Raw genomic sequence first — 9,117 nt, 5'->3', positions numbered from 1 at the left:
TCAGACCGGTGTAACGTTGGTAAATCTTCCATTGCACAGAATGATTTTTTGTAGCACATGCAACAAATGACAGTCGAAGATACAAACAGTGCTGCTATACATTTGCTTGGTATAACCACATTTATAGTTTTCTACAAATGCAATCAATCAAATGCCTCCATCACTCAACCAATGCTAACGGTAACATTACCTAGGTCCTTATTGATATTACAAGATTAACGCATCCTGCAGTAAAAAAACCAAGCATGTCCGATAAACATCCTCAGATTTATTTCGGCTTCAAGAAGAAATGGGAATTACACTTAATGTGAACATCGTCCTATCCTTATTAGATGTTCGCTGCGGTAAATTACAGTCCTTGTAGGAAGCGTCCATTGTTTTTTCCAACCCACTTTTACCACTTTTAACTTCCAACAAAATTACGCCTCACTGCAACGATCATTCATCTAGTGGACAAACGACTACTTCTACCGCCAATACTGAAAATGCAGCCATGATGATGATGATGAATATTTATTTTGGCTTTCTTTTAATCCTACTGAATTTGTAATTATGTATCGGCCGTTCTAATACCGATAGTATGTGGGTGCCTGTGTGTGTGCATGTGTATATGTGTGCACCGCCATTTACAGGCCAATGAGTGTACAGTCACTAAATGTACACATAACCTAATTTTTTTAGACCCCCATGGATGAAATTCTACTTAAACTTGGCATACCCCAGAGAATGCCAGGTCAATCATACACATAAAATTTGGTGCAGTTCTGAACATCTTAACTGAAGATAGGGCTTATTAAAGCAGAATAATATTGCATTTTCATTTTTTACCGGGTGGGGGTGCAAATCACAAAATGAGTGATTATGAGCGAGGTTGATGTGGGCCCTTGAGACCAACATACCATAAAAGATTCTTCATCCTCAGTGCCACGGTTCAGGTAGTTATTTAGGAAAAACTTTTTTTTTTTTGGTTCTGGGGGCCCAGCACGGGGTGGTGGTCCCTGGGGACGAAATTAAATTTTTCCCGTAAAAGTCTAGTGGGGCTACATACCCACCAAATTTCATGTACCCCAGTGGTTCGGTGTCCCGGTATCAATGACCAAAAATTCAGGGAGTAGATGATCGGAAAAATTCTTGAATTGTGTGCATGTGTGTGTACAAATTTATGTTTATGTGTGTGGGTGTGTGTGTGGGTGTGTATGTGCGTGCTTGTGTGTTTGCCTGCGTATGTGTGTTTGTGCATGTGCATGCATGCATACATATGTCTACTGTGTGAGTATGTGTCATAATGCATGATTACTGTAAATGTATGTGTGTGCGCAGGTATCTATTTATGCACATGTGTGCACATGGAATGGGTTAACATGACCCTGGAGGCAAACATACGGAAAAAATTGGTCATCCTAGGCCCTACAGTTCTCAAGATATTCACAGAGAACTGTGTCGCCCTACCCTCCTTTCGGGGGTCCAGTCCAGCCGGGGGTGGGCTACAGATCAAAACGAAGAATGACGGTTCCATGCTATCCATGTGGGGTACATGCCCACCAAGTTTTATGTACCCCGTCTTTCAGTGTCCCGAATCCTTGTTGGTGTACGTCACTAAATGTACACATAAACTATTTTATTGTAAGGCCCCCATGAACGAAAAGTACACAAAACTTGGCATGCATTCGAGGGTGTCATAATGATCCTACACTTTTAATTTCGTGCAGTTTTGACCTTGTCAGCCAGAGATATTGTGATGAAAACACCTAATTTTTTTGCTTTTAATTTTAACTAGGTGGCGCTATACATGAAATAAGAGGTAATGGGATGGGTTGACATGCCCCCCAAGACCAACATACATAAAAAAAAGGTGGACCTCCTAGGCCCCCACGGTTCTCGAGATATTCACAGAAAACTGTCTCCGCCACCTACAGGCCAGTTGGTGTATAGTAACATAAATTAATTTATTGTGTGGCCCCCATGAACGGAATTCCACAAAACTTGGCGTGCATACAGAGGGTGTCATAATGATCCTACACTTCCAATTTCGTGCAGTTTTGACTATGTTAGGTCACAGATACCTTCAATTACAACACCTCATTTTTACTTTTTTGTGTTTAACTAGGTGGCGCTATACATGAAATGAGTGGTTATGGAATGGGTTGACATGGCCCCTTGAGATCAACATACAAAAAAAAATGGTCCTCCTAAACCCCTACGGTTTTCGAGATATTCACAGAAAACTGTGTCTGCCCTACCCCTCCTTTCGGGGTCCAGTCCAGCGGGGGCTACAGATCAAAATGAAAAACTATGGTTCCATGCTATCCATGTGGGGTTACATGCCCACCAAGTTTTCGTGGTACCCGGTCTTTCAGTGTCCCGAAATCATTGACGGAAATTTGGGCATGCGAAAAATAATTTTTTTTTTTAAAAAATAAAAATCTGACTAAACCTATATGACCGCCGCTTCGCTGCGCGGCGGTCATAATAACTAAAGTGACACATGCTTCTCTATCTTTGTTGTCAGGTGCCCTCTGCAGGTCATGTCAAGTTCAAGTTTATTCGCCTTATTCTCCCGGCCAGAACAGGGTTCACTTGCCATTACACCTCAGTCCAGCAGATGGTGGTAATGCACTCTGTTTGCAAACTGCCAAAAAAAAAAGAAAAAGAAGAAGGGTTCGCCAGAGACATTCTCTGGCGTTTTCTCATCTGTCTTTTTGTCTATCCTCCCTGCCTTCCTTCCTCCCTCCCTCCAGTCTTAGCCCCTCCTTCTAATTAATTTTGTGAAGGAACGATAGGAGGATGGAGGAATGGGAGAGTGTACATGCTTATGCTTACGGTTCTTAGCAGACGCTTTTGTCCAAAGCGACTTACAATGACGTCAATAAACATTACACTATAACATAAAGCCTTATCAAAAATACAAATATAATAGACTAAATTAAAAAAAATCTGAACACAGAATAATGGCAAAAGAATAAAGACAACTAGTCTGACCTGAACCTTATAGAAGATCTATGGTTTATTGTCAAGAGGAAAATGAGAGACAGACCCAACCATACAGATGACCTTAAGGACATTTTCAAAGCAACCTGGGCTTCCATAACATCTTTCCATAACATCATTGCACTTTATATCTAATGAATCTAGAATATAGATATTAAATAAATTAGAGAGTAAAAAAATACTTTTACACAATATTCTCATTTTTTGAGACCCACCTGTATGGCAATAGCTAGAACTTACTTACTATACTTATACTTTAACACAGTAACTATACTATATAATATATACAGTAACACATACAAAATAACTTTGAACTTTGCAGTTAATCTTTCTTTCCCAGTCCATAAGCTATAGCCCTTTAATCAATTACTGTAAATGAGTTGTAAGTCGAATGCCAATGTTTGAACTAACCTAAATTATGGTGCACTTGTGCTCTGTGAATGTTCGCATTTTTTAGTGTCATGTGGTTCTTTCATTATGTACTGAAGGTGAATCAATATACCGTATGTGGGGACTGCATTTCAGGGGTGTCTGGTGGACCTTAAGCAGCAGAAAATGTTTCTGGCATGCTGATGGTTGTACTTTGTGGATGTGCACAATTGGTTCAGAAACTGTTTGAAGTGGTACTCTCAACATTTTAATCTAGGTCAATTGTATGATATTGTATAGTGGGGCCGCATTTGAGGGATGTCTGGCAGGCCCTTTGCAGCAAGTAATTTGTCTGGCATGGTGATCGGTGGGATGTGCTTTTTCATTTCAAGGTGGTTTCATGTGGTACCTCCTTCGTTTGATCTAGGCCATATCTGAGGAGCCCTTTTTTGGTGTCTGTCGGGCCCTTTGCAGTGGATTATTTGCCTGGCAGGGGCCATTCAGTACTCTGTGTGACCTGGCTGTTTATATCAGGTTGGTTTGAGATGGTACTTTTGAATGTTTGATCGAACACATTTTTTCAGCCCTTTTAAGGCCCCCAGGGGCCAAATGCAGCAGAGGGGATCCGGCAGACATCCATATCTGCAGGTCATACCCTGGATGCCCCTGTGCTCAAACGTTGGTAGTCTTTTCGTTTGATCAAAAGGCTCTGGGCTGCCGGACTATAAGCTACAGCCAAGACTTGTTGCCAAGGCAACAGTGCAAAACATCTGATGGCATCCACAAAAGGCAGTAAACCCACTCAAAGTGTTCATGTCATCAGGCCATAATGTCTTTACATCGGCCTACCTACAGATGCTCGAGGACCCCATAGAAATAAGATTGCTTTTGGCTATGCCAACATGCCACAGCCTCTCAAGTGAATGAGCCAGGTGTCTGTTTTAAATCTAGAACACAAGCAGCCAACCAGGAGGTCTGATTGAATGGCGGCCAGGGCTAAAACTGGAGGGAACACACACACACACACACACACACAATTAGCTCCCTGAGCAGCTCATCAGGAGTGGAGCCAGCAGAAGGCTTAGATGGACTCTATAAAGCGCTACTCTACTGTGGGGAAACGAGTCCCACTAAATACTGTACAGAACAGGGGCGGCGCTGTGGCGCCAGTCCATTCAAGTATGACCCGGGTCATTTCCTTATCCCACTCCATCTCCCACTCACTTCCTGTTCCTTTCTTTACTGTCCTGTCTGAGTATTGGCCAAAATAACATACTTTAAAAAGTAAAGTAAGTGGCAGTATGGAGGAGTGTTTGCCTACTGTGCACCTAGAAAAGACAAAACTGAGCTCACACTCATGCATTACTCATGAAGATATAGTGCATATCACAACTCTTGAGAATGCAGCCTAGTACACATCACACTTCTGCACTTAAGGATGCAGTGTTTTGAACACCCTGCTTTCTCCATGCTAATACCAGCTCTGGACACCAGAAGACCAAAGGCTATGATGTGCGACGCCTACACAAACTCATAACCATGTTTTTAAACGTTTTAACATTTCAAACTCAACACAAGGGGCAAAGTCACATCAAAGAGACAGGCAGTGTTACCATGACAACAGCTTTTATTGACTAAAAGCAGGAAGTAGAACTTGAACAGGGAGAAGCGCTTTCATGGAAACTTAAAAACATTTTCAGAAGAACAATTTTGTTGCTGTTAGAAGCAGTATCTTGGAGTTTCATACAAACATTATGGTACAGAAAAACAAGACGGTACAGTTTGAAGCTCATTGCCTCCGTGACTAAAGTCGTTGGTGTCTGGTCGAGTGTACAAAAGAAAACAGAAAGGCACCAAAGGGAGAAGCAGAGGAACTGGTCTCCTCTTTTCCCTTGTTCATTATTCACCTTAAACATTTCTACTCATCAACTGTGGAGAAAAAGAGATTTGATTTCATTTTGACCTTTCTGTTGTCTACAGACATGAACAGACTGAGTTCTAAAGACAGTTAAAGAAAAAAGAGAACGATTGCTTTTAGCTTTCTTAAAAACAGTCATGAGGGCGAAAGAGGGGCATTTTATTGTTAGACACGGGAACAGACGCAAAGAGAGTAAAACCACTGACATCTCGACTGAACGCGGGCTGAGGGAGGGAGTGTGTAAAAACAGACATGCAACAGATACACACACACATACACACACACACATACACACACACACACACACACACACACAGAGACAATGTTCAGAGCATGGTCTCCATATCCTGTGCTCCGTCTGACTGGCGTAAGCAACACCTAGCACTCAAACCCAGCAGCACACAGCACCTCTAGCTGTTAAATAGCTGCAGGTCCAACCTCCATCAACACACAACTATCACCCATACAGAGGCGTGGTGGGTTCTGCTGGGGTCTGGGCACCCTGTGGGTTCTGGACCTGTCCGGTTCCGAGGAGTCCGTCGACTGCCTGGTCTGACTCTGCTGTGACTAACAAGTCATTGTGAAGAAAAGTCCAAAAGTACTGAGTCTCTCTTAGGCAGGAGCGCAGGGCTCGTATTTAACATGGGATGACAAATACTTAAAAATACCATGGAAGTGTGCAAGATGCTTTGTCATCCTAAAACTAATGCTGATTATTATCGATTACTTCATAATTTTCCAAAGTCTTTTCATTCTTCAAAAAGGGGACAATCCATGCAACTACTGTTCCCACAGAAAAGCCTAAACAAACAGGTCACAAACATTCCTCTTAAAGGTACACTCTTGTCACGCTTCATTCCTGATCTTAAACGGTAGTAGTCATATGGAATGCTCAACTCTGACTAGTCTAGGAGGACAGTGGGGTCTGTGGGCTATGGCTCCTCCTCCTTAGTGTAGCTCCTTCTAAAGGCCAACGCCCACTAACGGCATCTGACGCGCGTCAAGTGACGCCAAAGTTTAGAACTACATTACTTTTAACAGAGCAAAGTCTACTGGTGGCGTCTGACGCACGTCGACGGCAAAGTTTAGAAAACGGTTCTATCTCTTGAGTCGTCGCCAGTGGACGTTGGCCTTAAGGCTCTTTTCAGCTCTCAAGTGAACCTGATTGGATGGGTTTGGAGATGCCTCCCGCTAGTTCTGCTCACGGTGTGGTAAATAGGGCGTAACTGATGACAACACCAATGCAGTGAAAAACACAACATTCTGGAGTGTAACCCTGCAGGAATATTTGGCACCTAAGAGTTCAGGAGACCTTTGGAGCTAAATATTCCAGAACAGGAACCGTGAGACGCGTGATGGATGGTTCTTTTGACATGTCTGGCAGCTCTCAATCACACCCTCCAGCTAGTCGTTTGATCACATGTAACTCTGTTAAAACTGGCATGGTGCTGTGAAATGTTTAGGTAGGTGAAGGTGGAGGTGGAGGTGAGCTTTAGCTGTATGTGTATCTGTAGGAGGTGTGGAGGTGTAGCTGTACGTGTTAAGCAGTAAGTGAAGGTGGAGCTGTAGGTGGAGGTGTAGCTATGGGTGGAGTTGTAGCTTTAGGTGGAGTTGGAGCCAGAGCCGTAGATGGAGTTGTAGCTATGGGTGGAGTTGTAGCTGTGTGAGTTGTTTAGGTGGAGGTGCAGCTGAAGCTGTGTCTGTGAGTGGAGCTGGAGGTTGATATGTAGCTATATCTGTGGGTGTAAGCTGTGGGTATGGGTGGAGCAGGAGCTGGAGGTGAATTGTGGGTGGAGGACAGCTCTAAGTGGAGGTGATCTGTGGCTTTACATGTAGGTCTACCTGTAGGTGAGCTGTACCTGCAGGTGTATCTCTAGGTGTAATTGTAGCTCTAGGTGTGTGTGTGGGTGTAGTTGTAGGTGGTTGTAGCTCTAGGTGTGTGTGGGGGTGTAGTGGTAGTTGGAGGTGGAGCTGGAGGTGGAGGAGAGCTGCAGGGGCAGATGCAGGACTGCATGCTTAATGGACACAAGGGGTGGGGCTATCTACAGGGAACACGGGGGACATACAGAATCACTTGAGTTTTTCAGACTTGTCAAATCTGGGCCCTTCCGCTCAGTACAGACTTTGGCTTCTACAAAACTTGGAATCATTGCATATTTGAACATGCCTAACAACACTTCTAGCAAGAGAGATCCACGTTTTTATATCAATTTGCAACAATTTCCACTGAAGATGTTGCAGAAAATTGACCAGATCCATATCTTTGCATATTTTGGTCTGTACCAGGTTGAAATTGGTCTCTTGTTTTAGTGCAATTGTCTCGAGTCATGTTCTATGACGTCACATTAATTTGGAGAGATGGTTGGTTGGTTGGTTAGTTGGTGTGCTTTAGTCATTTAATGCAGGGGGGCCTGATTGGCTGTCAGCTTTGGCGGTTTTATTCTGTACTGCTCGATCCTAGGGCAGGTGCTTCCTTTACACAAAAAAACATTTCCTTTAGCTTTTACAGATGAATCATCAATTAATACGACCAATATGGATACACATGAGATAATGTTGAATGTGAGGGTTTGTGCAAGTTTTTTTTTTCCTTAATTTTTATGGTTTTGTGTCCTGTATGTTGAATGTAAAGCATGACTGTACATTGTATTTACATAAACATAGCAAATGCTTCCTTTTCCATACTAAAACAACCTGCCATCAAAAGACATTTGTATCCAATGGAAAAGTAAGGGTGCGCACTGAACAGAATGTTCTATGTAAAGTGATAATGGCATTCTAACGCAGTGTGCTTTATAAATCACTTAAGGAATCATTATCAAGTTCTAAATGTATTTCAGTTTATAAATCAGCCTCATCCAAATGTAGTTAGTGTCGCTGTGCAGGACGACCGTCCCTCGCGTGCGCCCTCAGGTGATGTATGTGCTGAGATCGTCGTGCTTCTCCAGGCATTAGCGGCGGACGGTCAAATTGTTTCTCGTGTTTTTCACGCCGTGTTTAACTGGTTGTATCTGTGCCAGTGTTTTGGCTCACTTGAGTGCAAGCCAAGCCAACAGCTATCAAAATGGATAGTTGTACTATGTACAAAATGGATTTTCATTTTGGGTTTGTGTTCAGACTTGTTTTGTTTATCTCGATTAGATCAGGATAGCACTGATGAAGAATGACCGATGGACTGTAAAAGAGAGTATAAGTGAGGATATCATTATTAAAACAGTTCTAACTGATAAAACTGATACTGTTACATTCTAGTGAAATCAAAGCAACCACCTCGGAACCACCCACTGCTTAGGAAGGCAGGTATCAACACTCTTGTCTCAGTATAAAACGTTACAAAAGCCTTTTTTGCAACAATAATAATTATAAATTCTGAATGAAGAATAATTAAAAAATAAAAACCCTAAAGGGGGTAATAAAGTTAGAAAATCATTAAAATCGTTAAAATGTCTTAGTCAGTGCAGGCACATAACTGAACTCACTGTGTTTTTGTGGCTGTAAGGTTGTTACCAAAGTGAGCATCGTAAAGTTTGGTATCAAACTTCCTGTCTCCATATATCAATAAAAAAACATTTCAACATTGAAAGGAGCCCAGATGAACATTTAAAAAATGAACAAGAAACAGTCTATGTAAATCCACTGGTGAAAACATCCTTAAAAAGACTAAGAAATACTGTTACTGATGACGTGTTAGGAGAAGAAAGTTTCTGTTCTGTGTCTTTAGAAATCCACGGTGTTTATGATGCCAGTGATAATATATGCCCTGCATATATCTCACATAATGAAATGAGCAAAAAAAACAAAGACATTCAAAAGTATAATTTACAAAGTATCAGTGTTTAACC

General features: G+C 42.2%; 1 protein-coding gene across 1 annotated transcript in view; it reads right to left on the bottom strand.

Moving 5' to 3' along the window:
• Window positions 1-4,966: 4,966 nt before the first annotated feature.
• LOC125290943 (neuronal migration protein doublecortin-like) overlaps window positions 4,967-9,117 on the bottom strand; it is a 33,031-nt gene continuing 28,880 nt past the window's right edge. Inside the window, 1 exon segment of the mRNA XM_048237403.1 lies at window positions 4,967-9,117. This exon segment is cut by the window's right edge and continues 329 nt beyond it. The gene's annotated coding sequence lies outside the window, so the exon portion shown is untranslated.

This window comes from Alosa alosa, chromosome 2, assembly GCF_017589495.1.
Source record: "Alosa alosa isolate M-15738 ecotype Scorff River chromosome 2, AALO_Geno_1.1, whole genome shotgun sequence".
NCBI lineage: Eukaryota > Metazoa > Chordata > Actinopteri > Clupeiformes > Clupeidae > Alosa > Alosa alosa.
The sequence above is the reverse complement of the archived record's forward strand: the minus strand, read 5'-3'. Positions and strand labels throughout refer to the sequence as shown.